The sequence below is a fragment of the Orcinus orca genome, chromosome 2 (genome assembly GCF_937001465.1).
Source record: "Orcinus orca chromosome 2, mOrcOrc1.1, whole genome shotgun sequence".
NCBI lineage: Eukaryota > Metazoa > Chordata > Mammalia > Artiodactyla > Delphinidae > Orcinus > Orcinus orca.
The window spans coordinates 165,542,617-165,561,495 of record NC_064560.1 but is presented as its reverse complement, the minus strand read 5'-3'; the positions used below and the strand labels follow the sequence as shown (position 1 = coordinate 165,561,495).

The 18,879-nt window shown below is 34.6% G+C and overlaps 1 protein-coding gene and 1 pseudogene across 10 annotated transcripts in view; one reads left to right on the top strand and one right to left on the bottom strand.

Annotated features, from left to right (window-relative positions):
- Positions 1-18,879, bottom strand: part of FUT8 (fucosyltransferase 8) — a 319,157-nt gene that overhangs the window by 167,408 nt on the left and 132,870 nt on the right. The window lies entirely within an intron of this gene.
- LOC101279338 (eukaryotic translation initiation factor 1A, X-chromosomal-like) lies at positions 17,247-17,682 on the top strand (annotated as a pseudogene).

Below are 18,879 nucleotides of genomic sequence, written 5' to 3'. Positions count from 1 at the left end.
ACCTTCCCACAAAGAAAACTCTAGGCCCACCTGGCTTTATGTGTGAATTCCACCAAATATTTATAGAAGACACAACAGCCACTTTATTAATGAATCAAAAATTTGAAAAAATCCAAGTGTCTAACCAACAGCTAAATGGATAAATAAACGTAACACATTCATATAAATGGAATATTATTCAGTACGAAACAGGAACTACTGATTTACACAACATGGATGAATCTCTAAAACATGCCTGGCAAAAGATGTCAGGGACAAAAAAAGAATACACATTTATATGAAGCTCTAGAACAGAGAAACTAACATATAGTGACTAAAATCAGACCACTGATTGCCAGGGAACAAGCAGACAACTGATTAAAAAGGGGAATGACAGTTATAAGAAGGTATAGATTTAAGAAAAATCATCTAAGTGTACACTTAATATATGTACATTTTATTGATGTAAGTTATGCTTCAATAAAGTTGAAAAATCATAACAGAAAATTTAAACTATCTCCATTTTGTGAATATAATTGAAAATGTCAATAATTGAAGGATGCTAATTCATTAAATGGCTAAATTATGTGCTTGCATTTTGAGTTTCAATGAGACAGATTTTCTTCAGCAAAATCATCATTGTACATTCCTACTTTTAATGAAAAAATCAGAAGTAATTATTCTACACATATCATCAACTTCAATCCAAATGTTAATGTGAAAATTTTATCTTTTACACATTTCAAAGTGAGAATCAACTAAAATAACTAGTAATATAATTAACAAACTATACTGAAACTGATCTGAATCTTCTTCGTAGCCTATCTTTTTCTCAAAGTGAAAGAAAGCATCATAAATATTCAAATAATAATGATTCCTTAGATTGTAATATCTACTATAGTTTAGAGTTATCATCTTTAGAAGAATTTTTTAACAACTGGAAAGAATAAAAAGCAAATCATTGTGCTTCTTAAAGTAATTCAATGTAACAGAATAAACTGAAAATTTCAACAGAAAAAAATAATTTATTCAGCAAATTTAATGAATGACTACTATAATGTAGCAAAGGTTAAGCATGACTGTTATATTTTAAAGGCATCAGGTTGATAAAGAGAAATATAAATGAAATTTTTAGAGAAAAGCTATTTATCAATTACAAAGTACAAATATTTAAAGAGCCCTATGCATATATAATTCAAGTCAATTCTAAATTAATATAGGTCCAAGACTATATATTTAAATATCTTCTCAACTGATCTCAGTTCATTTTCAAATTAAGTACTGTTGAAGAACTTATTTAAAATCTTTCTTACTGTCCAGCCTCCATATATGGGAAAAGGGCAGTAATAAAATTGTGTTTATTAATTTAAGAAAGAAGTAGGAAAAAGCAAGTAAAAACGGTATCATAAATTAAGATGGTCCTTTCATGCTAGTTGAAATCAACTTATTTGTATAAAAGCAATTGGTGAAATAACTAAACTGGTATGTGGAATGAAGGGAGTAAGGCAGGGGAGGAAGGAAAGAGAGAAAGTGAGGGAAGGGAAAAGCATGGAAGGGAAAAAGAGGGAAGGGCAGGAGAGGAAAGAAAAGGAAATTTTTATAAAGCCCCTACCAAGATTATAAAATTCAATTTTCATTCATTACTTACAGAGTCATCTATCATACTCTCACTGTATGCTTATCAGTAAGGTCACAGTATATACACATATGAACTTAAAATGCCAGGTATCCTGACTACATGAGCACAAAATATTAATTCACTGAGACCAGCCAATATCTTAGAAATTAATCTTCCTAGTTATGAAGTACAAACACATAACCACATTTATGAGGTTTCTATCAGGAGCATCTCACTCACCTTAACTCAAGATAACACACCAGGTTGTGTTTACTGATGCAATTAATTTATACTACTCAAATGGATCCAGAAATCTGGCCTTTGCATCTGTGCCTTCCACCTTAAATAAATCAATACCGCTGAAAAGTGGGAACACTAACAAATTCAAATAAAATGTATATCTTACCATTTCATCTGGTTATGAAGTATATACATAATATACACTCGATTGGCAACATCATATTGTAGAAAGAGCAACCATTTCAAATCAATCACTGGCTATAAATATACGGGCAGTTTACCAAACTACAAAATGGTCACTTCACTTAATTGTGAAGATCACATTAAATAATATAAGTAAAAGTGGTTTAGAAACTGTAACACAATTTATAAACATTGTTACTATTATCTTTCCCTTGCCATCAGAAACTAGGTATACCAGCCTTCTGCCAGTTTTTAGAATACGTCAAGTTCTTAACCTATCATGGGGCCTTCATTCTTGCTGTTCCTTCTACCTGAGCTGAAATCCCTTTGGCTTATTCTTATAATTCAAACCTCTACTTAAATGTCACCTCTTTTCAGGGACAGTCCATGACAATATGTATCAATTATGACATGCTAGGACACACATAAGAGAAAATCCAACTCAAAATGGCTTTAAAAATAAGGAAATAAATTTCTCAATTGACAAAAAGTTAATTAATTCAATTGCTCCATGAAATAGTCAAAAAACTCTTTTCATCTTTCAATTCTACCTGCTTGGCACGACAGTCTCTGTCCTCCTCCTAGCTCTCTTCACGGTAACAAGTTAGCTGCCTCAATTCCAGCCACAAGTAATTATGTGTAAAAGAACAATTGGTAATTTCTTCTAGTCAGTCTCATTTTAAAGGAAGCCACTGAAAGAAGTCTCCCTTAAATTTGCATATCCTATTAACAAGAGTGAGTCACCTCATCCTTTGCAAAATCAATCACTGGTAAGTGAAATGGGATTACTATTATGGCTTAGACTAATCAGGATTTATCCGTAAGGGTAGGCGCCAAAATAAAATTGGTATCCTGAAAGCAAGAATGAATGACTATAAAACCCTACAAGAATGCTACAATATCTTGTCTTTAAAAAAAAAAAAAAAAAAGCACTCACCACCCCCCATTATTCTCTATCACAATACTTATTGGCTTATTTATTTCCTATAATAAAAGATATGTACCAATAGAGCAGGGATTTAGAGCACAGTGCCTAAAATAGAACAAGCCTTGTATTAATATTTGTAGAAAAAAGTGAATGCATGAATATTACACAATGTGCATATATTTATTTAATATCTATAGTCAAAATCCTAGGCAAAATAAAAATAAAGTTTTCGAAGAATTAGAACTAAGATTCAAAGTCATTTTCATGTTTATTCATTTATAGTTACATGCAGAAAATGTCAAAAGTAGATGCTCAGAAAGAAATATATCCAAATATAATTTCAAAACAAAGACACTCAAGCCAACTCTTGATAAACTGCAGAGGCCTCCAATACTACATTTAATAGTTAATAAGGGCCGACAGATGTATAGCAAAAATTACAAGTCTCATACAACAAATAATGACTAAAGAGGCACAATCTTTCTAGAGAACTCTTTCTAAATAACAATAGAGATTTAAAAATTCAGATTCAAAGAGATTTAAAAGAGTTTCTACACAACAGCAGAGATTCAAAAGTGTAATAAACATATTATGCTACTGAAAATTTTAGTGGGATATACATTTTTTAAAAACACATTTCAGGGCTTCCCTGGTGGCGCAGTGGTTGAGAGTCCGCCTGCTGATGCAGGGGACACAGGTTCGTGTCCCAGTCCTGGAAGATCCCACATGCCGCGGAGCGGCTGGGCCCGTGAGCCATGGCCGCTGAGCCTGCGTGTCCGGAGCCTGTGCTCCGCAACAGGAGAGGCCACAACAGTGAGAGGCCCGCGTACCACAAAAAAAAAAAAAAAAAAAAAAAAAAACACAACACATTTCAATCCTCATATAAGAGGCATGATGCCCTTTAAAGGCTAATCTTTACTACTGCATGTATAAAGAATAATATACCGATATTATTGGCTAGCATTCAATTCATTAACACATGAACCAGATGGGCGGCACAGAGACAATTTATATATCCTAAAATAAGAGAAGTTTAGATAAATTATGGTGCAATCACTGGTGAGATGTTATAGCTCGGTTTAAATGTAAAGTATGAAGACAAATACACATAATATAATGTTAGGTGAAAATGCAGGATGCAGAGGGATTTGATGATGTTGATGCATAGCATCATACCTTGGAAAAGTATATGCTGTAAGGTCAGACAGCTCTGGGTGTATTTCCTAATAATACTTAAATAGAATTGGGCCAGAAAAGAATCGGGCAAGGCATCTTACTTTCTCTGAGCCTGAATTTTCTATCCTTGAAATGACTGTAATAATTCCTATCATATGGGCCTATCATTCTAAGTATAATGATGAAAACAGCTACATTTATATAGTGCTTCCTGAATGCAAGGTACTTTTCTCTTTACTTCACAATTATAATACTATTTAATCTTTTCAACAATCTTATAAGTACTATTATCCCCATTTTACAGTGGAGGAAATTAAGGCACATTGAGATTAAATAAAGTCATAAAGTCAGTAAGTGGCAGAACCAAAATCAATGATACCTTTTTTTTTATTATTGTTATTAAGAACCTGCTCACTTCAAGAATTGCAAGGGAAGCTAGAAAATCTCCTTCACACGTACTTTTTAACCCAAGGATAAGCAACTATATCACTAGGATATGTCGAGTCTAACTCAATCCAGAGATTTAAGGGCCTCAAGCTTTTCCTTCTAAATAGCACACTATTAGGAAAACTAGATAAAACAACTCCAGCTGACCTAATTTTTTTTACATTTAAAGTACAGTGAAGCAACTTTCAGTTCCAGACCAAGATGGAAAAGATGTACTTCTCCCCATCCCTCCCACTATGAACAGCTAAAAAACCCTGGCCACTTTTTTTTTTTTTTTAACACTTAATGGTTTATTAATGTTCGTTTTATAAAAGCAACCTCAGTTTCCTCACTGGGTTACTTACACATTTCTTTACTCTTGACCACCAATAATTCTCAGGATTCTCAAAAGCTTTTACAATAAACATGTAGTTTTTTGTTCCCCATTTATAGTAAATATTGTTGACTGCAAAATTCTCAAGAAGTAAGCTGTCATTCGTCAAACAATTCGCCTGAGGTAGACAGATTTGGGATATTTCTCCTTAAGAGTCGGCCACTGAACAATGAAGTAATCAGAGAGGTGAAACAAGATGACTGTGTAAGGTGGAAAGCAAAGGCAGACCTGCTAGGGATCTAGGGACTAATGGAACAACACGGCAGGCAGTAAGTTGTCTGAGTTTTCTTTTTGCTTCTTAAATCCAAGAAGGAAGAAAGAGCATAGGAAATAGCAAAAACATGGGTAAATATAATATACTTAACCTTCTGTTCTTGAGTTTTCTACATTATGTTTGACAGGTGAAGCAAAAAAGTATACAACTGTTGTAGTTCTAAATATATGTGGAAGAAATATTTAAGACCATCATGTGAGAGAGAGTAATGGAACTTTAGAGGTAAACTTTCTACACTTCACTCAAATTGGTAAAACATCAATACACCAGTAGATTGTAACAAGTTATGTATTTTTAATGCAATACTTAAAGAAACTAGTAAAACATCTATACAGAGATGCACTCAATAACATTTAGCAATGTAATCATCGGAGGCTTTATAGAGAGTGAGTTTTAGAGTCAACTAGAACAGTGTTTGCCCATTTCCTCCACTTTCTAGCTGTGTGACAGTGGCCAAATTATTTAACCTCTCTGTGAATTAGGTAATAACATTCATTATGGACCAATTAGAGTTAAAACATAATAACTACAATTATTATAGCTATTATTATTATATTTTGGTTGAGTTAGGCTATTAACTCTGTCTCTTTAATTTATTTACTTTTGCTAGTTTAAATGAATATTTAAAGTAGTCTTGAACTGAGATATGTATGGAAAGTGCTAGTCATGGTGACTAGCATGTAGTATGGGATTGATAAATAAAAGCTATGATTAATTATCAGTAAATAAAGGAGTTATGGTTAGCCTTTCCTTAATTCCATTGACTTTGCACCATAAAATTTTAACGCCTTCTTGACATCAGTCTTGGCAGTGATTTTTTTAATTTGACATCAAAAGCAAAAAAGGCAACAGAAGCAAAAATAAACAAGTGGGACTACATCAAACTAAAAAGCTTCTACATAGCAAAGGAAACCATAAACAAAATGAAAAGGCAACAACCTATAAAATATTTGGAAGCCATATATCTGATAAGGGATTAAGATCTAAAATATACTGAGAACTCATACAACTCAACAGAAAAAATAAACAATCCATTTTAAAAATGGACAGAGGATCTAAATAGACATCTCTCCAAAGACAACATACAAATGGCCAACAGGTACATGAAGAGGTGCTCAACACCACTAATCATCAGCAAAATGCAAATCAAAACCACAATGAGATACCACCTCACACATATTTTTATCAAAAAGACAAGAAATAACAAGTGCTCATAAGAAAAGGTAACCCTTGTGTATTGTTAGCGGGAGTGCAAATTGGTGCAGCCACTATGGAAAACAGTATGGCAGCTCCTCAAAAAATTAAAAACAGAACTACCATATGATCAGCAATGCCACTTCTGGGTATTTATCCAAAGGAACAAAATCAGTATTTCAAAAAGATATCTGCAGCTCCATGTTCACTGGAACATGATATTGTTCACTAGAACAACAGCCAAGATATGGAAGCAATTTAAGTGTCTATCAAGGGAGAATGGATAAAGAAAATGGGATATAATATATATAATGGAATAGTATGCCACATAAAAAAAGAAAATCCTGCCACTTGCAAGAATATGGATGAAGGTTGACAGCATTATGGTGAGTAAAATAAAAGAGACAGAAAAAGACAAATACTGTATTATCTCACTTATATGTGGAATCTAAAAAAACCCCAAACTCCCAGATACAGAGAACAGATTGGTGATTGCTAGAGGCTGGGAGTGTGGGAGGTAAGTAAACTGAGTGAAAGTGGTCAAAAAATACAAACTTCCAGTTATGAGATAAAAAGTCCAAGGGAAAAAAAAATCTCATAACAATAAAATATTCCTGTATTTTTTAAAAAGTGAAGACAAAGTATTTTATTGTTTTATATCTGGGTAGTGCTATATAATTTATGATTTCAATTTATTCCTCAAAAAAAACTATAATTATGTACTGTCCAGGAAAATCTATAAAACAAAGAAAAAAAGGAAATAAGATGATAAAAAATGACGAGTAAAGTATGTACTGTACTTAATTGTTACTAGCCTTTAAATAAACAAAATTTAAATGATAAGAGATATATGGAAAGGAATGAATAGATCCACAAGGAAAAACAAAGATCAAAACTATATAGGAAACACATTTGATAAACTACAATAAAATATATGACCTCCTGAAGTCTTTCTAGGCCTATAATTCCACACTACCCAAATAAAACCAAATCATAAATTAGGCAACATGATTAAAGGGACTGTAACATTCTCAGCTCAGGCATCTAAACCTTTGTCTATCCAAAGCTACTGAACTAAATATGTCCAGTCAATTATTCTGGTGTCACACAAACCATTTAAAAGTGAGGGCCCAGGTATCAATACATAATCAACTTTTTAGAATAAGCTTTATGTAAAAGAGTGAAATAATCTCAACCATTTGCTGTATAGGCTTCAAAATAATCTCTTCTCAACCTCTTCTACAGAAAATAGCTAATCCGATGTCTTCTAAATTTTTTTCCATATTTGCCAATCCAAAATTTTTAGAGGAGACACCCGAAGTAGCATTAATAAGAATATATTTACCAGAAAAAAACTACAAAGTTATGAGTACTTCATTTAACAATAGCATAACAACCTAACAATAGCAATCTATGAAAAATTGTTAATATTCTAATGACAAAAATGATTTATGCTCCGCCATCAATTTTGCCAGCTCCTCTAACCACCCCCAATATCCAACAAAATGTAATTTAAAAACTAATTGTACAAATGTTACTGTATTGTTAAAATATTTTTCCCATAAAATAGTTTCATGTTTCCCATTAATCTAATAAAATTTCACCAGTATAATCAAAGTAGATCCACAATCTTCTCAATCCCTGAGTCATTTATGCTACTCCCCTTCAATTCTCATTTATCTTAAGTTCCCCCACACACCCCACGTTGTACAACAGCCATTAAATCTCAGTGGTGCTTTATTATTTATGCTCCTTCCCCTCAGGAATATATTCTACACATTACAGAATACCCAAACACAGCAGTAACTTGGCTTAAACAAGATTGAGGTTTATTTTTTCCTTTTGTAAAAGTTGTCTACAGATAGGTGATATAGGAGACAGTGGTTGCAAGTATCCTCAGGGGCCAAAGCTTCTAACTTTTCCACCACTCTAGGTACCTAACTTCCATCATCAAGATCACCTCATGGACCAAAATGTTTGCTAAAGTTCCAGTTTCCATGTCTTCAATACAGGTCAAAAAGAAGAAAAGAAACTGAACAGCAAAATGGGGTCTCTTACAGCTGAATCAGTGCAAGAACACACATAATGCTTCTACTTTTATTTCTTTTGCCAGAACTTAGTCACATAGCTGGGAAATATAGTCTTTTCTTCCAGGCATCAATGTGCCTAAGCTAAAAATAGATCAGGATTCTATTACTACAGAAGGGGAAAACAGATTTTAGAGTTGGGTAGAATCATAGGAGCCTGCATCATGACTCGCTATCCGTTTTTCAAAACTTCTAAATAACCCTTCATATTGAGAAAAGTTTTATATTGTATCTTTAATATGGCTGATGTAAAAGATTTTCCCAATAAATGCTTTTACTTCCTTGGCCAGCTGTGGAGTGTGGCCAATCCCAAACTGTATTACAGTAGGTACACCAAGATTGCAATTCTGAAGTCTTATTGGATAGAATTTTTCATCTACCACATCTTGTGCACCAGCTAGGATATAAAAGATGATTTGTTCTGTATAAGTGACCTAACAGAATGTTGGAACACACTGTGTTGTCCTCACCAATTAGCAACGAAGCTCCAGTATGGTCTCTTCAGTTACAAATCCTGAATCTACGCTTACTTCACAGGCACATCTGCTGCATCATCATAATATTAATCCCCTTAGAGTACCATCATTTACTGAACATTTACTAAGTCTCTGTGCAAAGTGTTTTATTTATTTATTCATTCAGGCCTCATAACATCTTTATTATGTTATTTCTGTCCTCATTTTATAGAAGATAATACTAGCAAACATGTATGAGTGCTCACTACATGCCAGGTAGGTATAAAACACTCCAAGTGTTATACAGATAGATACTATAATTATCTCTAATTTGCAGATGAGAAAGAGGAAGCAGAAAAGTTAGTGACCTGCCCAAAGTTACACAGCTTATTAAGTAGCACAACCAGGATTCAAATCCTCACAAACTGGCTCCAGTGTTCACTCATTTAACTAGTAAACTATACTAATATCAAATATACCAGCAGAGGTTAAGTAATTCACCTAAGGTCACAAAGCCAGAAGGAGCCAAGACTCATAGCCAGATCTATTTCGTTATGGAGTCCTGTTCTCGACTTCAAATGAATCAAAGCAATATGGCTTGGCTGACCAAAACCATTATTATTGAGGGATTATGACTCTTTAGTAGCAAAGTAACAAGGGAACACGCAACCAAAATAACAAACCTAATCCATGAATTTCAATGGTAAACAATTTAGAAAGATGAAATGCAGTGCATCCATGTCACCTAGGTAACACTATGGGTAGACACATCTCTTTCAGCAATAACAGACCAAAACCAAAAGCAGGTTTGACAAATGGATCTAGTGGCTGTCATATATCAGTTTAAATTTTCTCACAAGTGAACAGTCATTAGTATCTAAAAGATTTTGAATAATTAGGTATCTGCATTTTGTATCTGCTATCAAAAAAATTAAAGAGTTAAACAATTTTTGCTGTACCAAACCTAATAGCTGTATCTAGAAGCAGTAATTTTTACAGGTATCATTAAACAGTTTTTAAGAAATAATAAAAGTAACAAAAATTCAGACATTTTGGTACCATCTGTTAGAGTTAGTGCATTTATAGTTCTCTCAACTATAATTATAACCCTGACCCTTATCCCTTGAGAGATATGTAAATCATGGCTATAAATTTCTTCAGAATTTTTTCTTAAGATTTACTTACAGGCAATTCTGATGCTAGAGACAAAAATGCCTTCTTTAAGCCTGAGCACACAACATTCAAATCACAATGCTACTACTGACTCATTTTCAAACATTCCCCTAAGAATTTCAAGTCTCTCAACTAAGAACACCATAGAAAAAAAAAATGACTACCAGATAGGGCACCTTGTACCTAGTATAGTAACTGAAACACTGTAAACACTAATGATGAAGGATGAAGCTCATGTTGCCAACCGAAACAACCATACGCATACGTCTTTAACTCTTTCATGAGCACCTCAGATCCTTTAAAAAAAAAAAAAAACAAACACTTTAGGCTCACTGTATCGTTCTTCACCAAATACACCCTTTTTTTAAATTCCAAACTTAATGAGACATTCTCAACTTCACACCAGTTTATATCTACATTCTACTTCCAATTACCAATGCTTTTAAACTAATTGGAAGAATTTTAAAGAAATAATGAGCAGTACTAAATTTATACTATTTCACTGTATCTCAATAGATGGAATATAAAACAGATTTGTTTTTTATTAGCAAAAAGTTTCTATACTAAGTAAGACTTATGTTAAGGTTTCTGTTTTTGTTTTATAGCTATATTGAATCATGTTTAATCGAAAAAAAGTACCATAAAAAAAACAGTGCTCTTCAGAGAGGCATAAAAGTACCCAAAAGAATCAGCCTATTAGTTAGGGTTATACTAACTTTAATTTAATGCATCAGTTGACTAGTAACTAGTATTAGACGAAAAGCAGCCAAAGTAGGTTTTATTTACAGGATGTGCAGGATGTATCACTTGCTAAGAATATCATTCTTCAATTTAAAAGTGTTAAGAGATCTCTACTTTCACCCATCAGGGAGTAATATAATCCAGAATTAATTTTGATATGTAAGCAACTAGAAAACTGGACAAACTACATATATGACATTGGACAACAGGTAGCTCAAAAGTGATTTCAAAAAAAAGGGAAACAAAAAAGGTGAGCCCTATAATTACCTAGCATGTCTTTCTGAAAGGACTTTTGGGACTGCAGGATGCTGGAGCAGAAACCCAAACAGAAGTCAGTACATTGCTGAGTTGAAAAGACAGGTGAGGATAAGCCTCTTAGATAGACACATCCACCAGAGGACAGACAGCAGAAGCAAGAAGAACTACAATCCTGCAGCCTGTGGAACATAACACATTCACAGGAAGACAGACAAAATGAAAAGGCAGAGGACTATGAACGAACAAGACAAGACCCCAGAAAAACAACTAAATGAAATGGAGATAGGCAACTTCCAGAAAAAGAATTCAGAATAATGATAGTGAAGATGATCCAGGACCTTGGAAAAAGAATGGAGGCAAAGATCGAGAAGATGCAAGAAATGTTTAACAAAGACATAGAAGAATTAAAGAACAAACAAACAGAGATGAACAATACAATAAATGAAATGAAAACTACACTAGAAGGAATCAACAGCAGAATAACTGAGGCAGAAGAACAGATAAGTGACCTGGAAGACAGAATGGGTGGAATTCACTGCTGCAGAACAGAATAAAGAAAAAAGAATGAAATGAAGACAGTCTAAGAGACCTCTGGGACAACATTAAATACACCAACATTTGCATTATAGGGGTCCCAAAAGGAAAAGAGAGAGGGTAAGGACCCAAGAAAATATACGAAGAGATTATGGTTGAAAACTTCCCTAACATGGGAAAGGAAATAACCAACCAAGTCCGGGAAGCGCAGAGAGTCCCAGGCAGGATAACCCCAAGGAGAAACATGCCGAGACACATAGTCATCAAATGGACAAAAATTAAAGACAAAGAAAAATTATTAAAAGCAACAAGGGAAATATGACAAATAACATACAAGGGAACTCCCATAAGGTTAACAGCTGATTTCTCAGCAGAAACGCTACAAGCCAGAAGGGAGTACTCAATATATTTAAAGTGATGAAAGGGAAGAATCTACAACCAAGATTAATCTACCTGGCAAGGATTTCATTCAGATTCAATGGAGAAATCAAAAGCTTTACAGACAAGCAAAAGCTAAGAGAATTCAGCACCACCAAACCAGCTTTACAACAAATGCTAAAGGAAATTCTCTAAACGGGAAACACAAAAGAAAAGGACCTACAAAACCAAACCCAAAACAATTAAGAAAATGGTCATAGGAACATACATATCGATAATTACCTTAAATATGAATGGATTAAATGCTCCAACCAAAAGACACAGGCTTGCTGAATGGATACAAAAACAAGACTCATATATATGCTGATACAAGAGACCCACTTCAGACCTAGGGACACATACAGACTGCAAGTACGGGGATGGAAAAAGATATTCCATGCAAATGGAAATCAAAAGAAAGCTGGAGTAGCAAAACTCATATCAGATAAAATAGACTTTAAAATAAAGAATGTTACAAGAGACAAGGAAGCACACTACCTAATGATCAGGGGATCAATTCAAGAGGAATACATAACAATTATAAATATATATGCACCCAACACAGGAGTACCTCAATACATAAGGTAAATGCTAACAGCCGTAAAAGAGGAAATCGACAGTAACACAATAATAGTGGAGGACTTTAACACCTCAGTTACACCAATGGACAGATCACCCAAAATGAAAATAAATAAGGAAACAGAAGCTTTAAATGACACAACAGACCAGAGAGATTTAATTGGTATTTATAGGACATTCCATCCAAAACCAGCAGATTACACTTTCTTCTCAAGTGCGTACAGAACATTCTCCAGGATAGGTCACATCTTGGGTCACAAATCAAGCCTCAGTAAATTTAAGAAAATTGAAATCATATCAAGCATCTTTTCTGACCACAACACTATGAGATTAAAAATGAGTTACAGGGAAAAAAATGTAAAAAACACGAACACATGGAGGCCAAAGAGTGCGCTACTAAATAACCAAGAAATCACTGAAGAAATCAAAAAGGAAATAAAAAAATACATAGAAACAAATGACAATGAAAACATGACGATCCAAAACCTATGCAATGCAGCAAAAGCAGTTCTAAGACGGAAGTTTATACCAATACAAGCCTACCTCAAGAAATAAGAAAAATCTCAAATAAACAATCTAACCTTACACCTAAAGGAACTACAGAAAGAAGAACAAAGAAAACCCAAAGTTAGCAGAAGCAAAGAAATCATAAAGATCAGAGCAGAAATAAATGAAACAGAAAGAAAGAAAACAATAGCAAATATCAATAAAACTAAAAGCTGGTTCTTTGAGAATATAAAGAAAATTGATAAACCTTTAGCCAGACTCATCAAGAAAAAGAGGGATAGGACTCAAATCAATAAAATTAGAAATGAAAAAGGAGAAGTTACAATGGACACCACAGAAATACAAAGCATCATAAGAGACTACTACAAGCAACTCTCAGCCAATAAAATGGACAATCTGGAAGAAATGGACAAATTCTTAGAGGTATAACCTTCTAAGACTGAACCAGGAAAAAACAGAAAATATGAATAGATCAATCACAAGTAACGAAATTGAATCTGTGATTAAAAATCTTCCAACAAACAAAAGTCCAGATGGCTTCACAAGTGAATTCTATCTAACATTTAGAGAAGAGCTAACACCCATCCTTCTCAAACTCTACCAAAAAATTGCAGGGAAGGAACACTCCCAAACTCATTCTGTGAAGCCACCATCACCCTGATACCAAAATCAGACAAAGATACTACAAAAAAGAAAATTACAGACCACTATCACTGATGAATATAGATGCAAAAATCCTCAACAAAATACTAGCAAATACAATCCAACAACATATTAAAAGGATCATACACCATGATCAAATGGGATTTATCTCAGGGATGCAAGGATTCCCCAATCTACACAAAACAATCAATGTGATACACCATATTAACAAAATGATGAATAAAAACCATATGATCATGTCAATAGATGCAGAAAAAGCTTTTGACAAAGTCAACACCCATTTATGATAAAAATCTCCAGAAAGTGGGCATAGAGGGAATCTACCTCAACATCATAAAGGCCATATACGACAAACCCACAGCAAACACCATTCTCAATGGTGAAAAACTGAAAGCATTTCCTCTAAGATAAGGAACAAGACAAGGATGTCCACTCTCACCACTCTTATTCAACATAATTTTTGAAGTCCTAACCATGGCAATCAGAGAAGAAAAAGAAATAAAAGGAATATAAATTGGAAGAGAAGGAGTAAAACTATCACTGTTTGCAGATGACATGATACTATACATAGAGAATCCTAAAGATGCCACCAGAAAACTACTAGAGCTCATTTGTGAATTTGGTGAAGTTACAGGATACAAAATTAATGCACAGAAATCTCTTGCATTCCTATACACTAAGAACAAGTGATCAGAAAGAGAAACTAAGGAAACAATCGCATTCACCACTGCAACAAAAATAATATAATACCTAGGAATAAACCTACCTAGGGAGACAAAAGACCTGTACTCAGAAAACTATAAGACACTGATGAAAGAAATCAAAGATGGCACAAACAGATGGAGAGATATACCATGCTCTTGGATTGGAAGAATCAATATTGTGAAAATGACTGTACTACCCAAAGCAATCTACAGAGTCAGGGCAATCCCTATCAAATCACCAGTGGCATTTTTGCAGAATGAGAACAAAAAAACCTTTAAATTTGTATGGAGACACAAACGACCCCAAATAGCCAAAGCAATCTTGAGGAAAAAAAAAAAAATGGAGCTAGAGGAATCAGACTCCCTGACTTCAGACTATCCTACAAAGCTACAGTAATCAAGACAATATGGTACTGGCACAAAAACAGAAACATAGATCAATGGACAGGATAGAAAGCCCAGCGATAAACCCATGCACATATGGTCAACTAATCTATGACAAAGGAGGCCAGGATATACAACGGAGAAAAAACAGTCTCCTCAATAAGTGGTGCTGGGGAAACTGGACAGCTACATGTAAAGGAATGAACTTAGAACACTTCCTAACACCATACAGAAAAATAAATCGAAATGGATTAAACACCTAAATGTAAGGCCAGAAACTATCAAACTCTTAGAGGAAAACATAGGAAGAACACTCTTTGACATAAACCACAACAAGATCCTTTTTGACCCACTTCCTAGAGTAATGGAAATAAAAGCAAAAATAAACAAATGGGACCTAATGAAACTTAAAAGCTTTTGCACAGCAAAGGAAACTATGAACAAGATGAAAAGACAACCCTCAGAATGGGAGAAAATATTTATAAACAAATCAACGGACTAAGGACTAGTCTCCAAAATATACAAACAGCTTATAAAGCTCAATATTAAAAAAACAAACAACCCAATCAAAAAATGGGCAGAAGACCTAAATAGACATTTCCCCAAAGAAGACATACAGATGGCCAAGAAGCACATGAAAAACTGTTCAACATCACTAATTATTAGAGAAATGCAAACCAAAACTACAATGAGGTATCACCTCACACCGGTTAGAATGGGCATCATCAGAAAATCTGCAAACAATAAATGCTGGAGAGGGTGTGGAGAAAAGGGAATCCTCTTGCATTGTTGGTGGGAATGTAAATTGATACAGCCACTATGAAGAACAGTACAGACGTTCCTTAATAAACTAAAAATAGAATTACCATGTGACCCCACAATCCTACTACTGGGCATATACCCTGAGAAAACCATAATTCAAAAGGACACATGCAACCCAATATTCACTGCAGCACTATTTACAATAGCCAGGTCGTGGAATCAACCTAAATGCCCACCAACAGATGACTGGATGAAGAAGATGTGGCACATATATACAATGGAATATTACTCAGCCATAAAAAGGAACAAATTTCGGTCATTTGTAGAGATGTGGACAGATCTAGAGACTGTCTTACAGAGTGAAGTAAGTCAGAAAGAGAAAAACAAATATCGTATGTTAACGCATATATGTGGAATCTAGAAAAATGGTACAGATGAACCAGTCTGCAAGACAGAAATAGAGACACAGATGTAGAGAACAAACATGGACCCCAATGGGGGAAAGCGGGAGGGGGTGGTGGTGGTGGTGGTGAGATGAACTGGGAGATTGGGATTGACATATAGACACTAATATGTATAAAATAAATAACTAATAAGAACCTGCTGTATAAAAAATAAAATTCAAAAAAAAAATTTGCAGTCCTCATCTTAATTACCTGAAATATTTGAACTGATTTATATCTTCCTCCTTCATATCTACCCTCTTTTTTTTTTAATTGGCATCTATGGCCCACTCTCTCCCAGTTTTCCTCCACCTGATTCCCCATTCTCATCACCTTTGCTTATTTCCCTTCAACTCCCTGACCTCTGAACTCTGGAGTGTTTTCTACGTAGACTCATCTCTAAGTTGAATTCACTCTCACAGCTTTCAATACCATCATATACTAATGAATCTCATATTTATGATGCCAGTCTCAGCCATGACCCCCAAATTCCAAAAAAACAGAAAAAAAAGAAAAGACAGGTGAGGTCAGAGCACAGAAAGGCCAAAGCAGCAATTATTTGGCGGGGGTGGGGGCAGGGGAGGGAAGTCCTGAAGTCAGAGAACAATGAAAAGACCAATTTTTTTAAGGGGGGGCGGAGGGGAATTTCCACTTAAATTTTACCTGAATACCAATTTGCATATGCAAATTAAGGTTGAGCAAAAACAACTTCTGGGAAAGAATAATTGCCAGATAATAAAAGGTGAATAATTCCCAGCTTACACAGGGCCAGGAATCATCCATGTTCTCACAAACAAGATAAAAAGTCCTCAATGAATCCTTGGGACATTCAGTAAAGACACAAGCAGAGAGGTCCACCTTAGTAATAAGGCTAAGAAAGCATAAGAGTGAAGATTACTCTTTACCTGTCCCCAGAAAACCTTAAGAATATTAACATACACAGAAAGGGAAGAGGCAAGAAAAGAATTTTGATGCTGCTAAGTATGTCTTAGAAAAGCTCAGTCTCAAAACTCTCCCACACACGTGGTTCCATATTACCACGTGCTACTTTGTCCTGTGTGCCACTCAAAGGAGCAGCTGCCACTGCCACCACAGGAAAGGAATTTGAGATGCTGGGAAGCATTGCCATGCCCAAGAATAAAGGTAAAGAAGGTAAAAACAGGTACAAGGGTAAGAAAGAAAATGAATCCAAAAACGGTTGGTGTGTAAAGCGTATGAATAAGCGTATGCTCAGGTAATCAGAACGTTGGGAGATGAATGAGTAGACGCAATGTGCTTTGATGTGTAAAGAGGCTATGCCATATCAAAGGAAAAATGAGGAAAATGGTTTAAATAAATACCTCAGATATCTTATTGGTTGGTCTGCCTATCAGGATAACAAAGCTGATGTAATTTCAAAATACAATGCAGATAAAGCTATAAGTCTGAAGGTATATGGCAAGCTTCCAAAACATGCTAAAATCAATGAAAAAGATATATTTGGTGCTGGAGATGATGAAACAATCCAGTTTGCTGATACTGGAGATGATGATAAAGACCATGATGATATATAAATTGAACTCACTGTTTTACATTACAAGTTTCCAAGATGATAATGGCTTCCTTTTCCTTCAGAAAGTTAATGAGACTTCTATGTAGCTTTGCAATTTTATATTGGCATCCCTTTCCTAAATGAATACATGAACTCCTGATGCTCAAATACTCTTAGTAGCAGTTCTTTGGTCTTCCTGATTGTTTTCTCATTAGTTAGATAAAACTCTGACACATGTTAACAGATAACTTTAAGAAGTGAACTTTTATAGAACCCAAGAATGTCTGATTCCAAAGTCCTATTTTCTTAAATGTAATTTCCTTAAAAAATAAAAAAAAGAATAGTCTACATGAGTGGTATATTAGAAGATTAATGAGAAAATCCCAATATGCAAGAGAAAATGTTTAAGAGAATACTGTAATTGAAATAACAGCATCTGTCTTACAGATAAGAAAACCAGGGCAATTAAAAGGAAATAAAGGGGGAGGGTCACACAGCGAGCAAGCATCAAACAGGAATTTCAACCCAGTTATTTGAGTCCAGATTCTACTGCAAGGAGGTCTTCCACAGCAAGTATCTTCCCATGTCTAGACCATCCATCTAAACAAAGGATACCCTATCAATAGCTAGAATAAGAGAGAAAAATCATTGCCATCACAAGAATGCTACCATAATGAACAGTGACCTTTAGAAGAATCATTCTTCCTCAAGAGCTCTCTTGTTTTCCACCTAAGAAGACCTTTGAAGCTCTAAATATCTTAGTAGTATGAACTTAATTTAAAAAAAATAAAGATTCCTCCAAAATTTCCCCTCATCATTCATGAATTCAACCATAGTTATTCACTGGCCCACTGCCTACCATGTGTTTGGCACTATACTGAGTACCAAGGATACAATGATGAGCAAGACAGAGACGGTCTTTCCCCACTGTTTTAGTGGACCTTAGAATCTACTGGGAAAGAAAAAAGTGAAAGAAATAATTACACAATTAATTTCTTAGGTTTCTAAATATGCTGAGCCTGTACCCAACACAGGGCTTTTGAACTTCTTGTCTGAAACACACTTGCCCAAATATCCACCATAGTCCTTCCCTCATCAAATTCAGTGTCACCCTCTCAGTGAAACCTTCCCTGACCATTCTATATAAAAATGGTACACTCCCCACTCTGACATTCCCTATTACCTTCCTTGATGTAGTCACCTTTCTCTAGAACATTTATCACCATCTG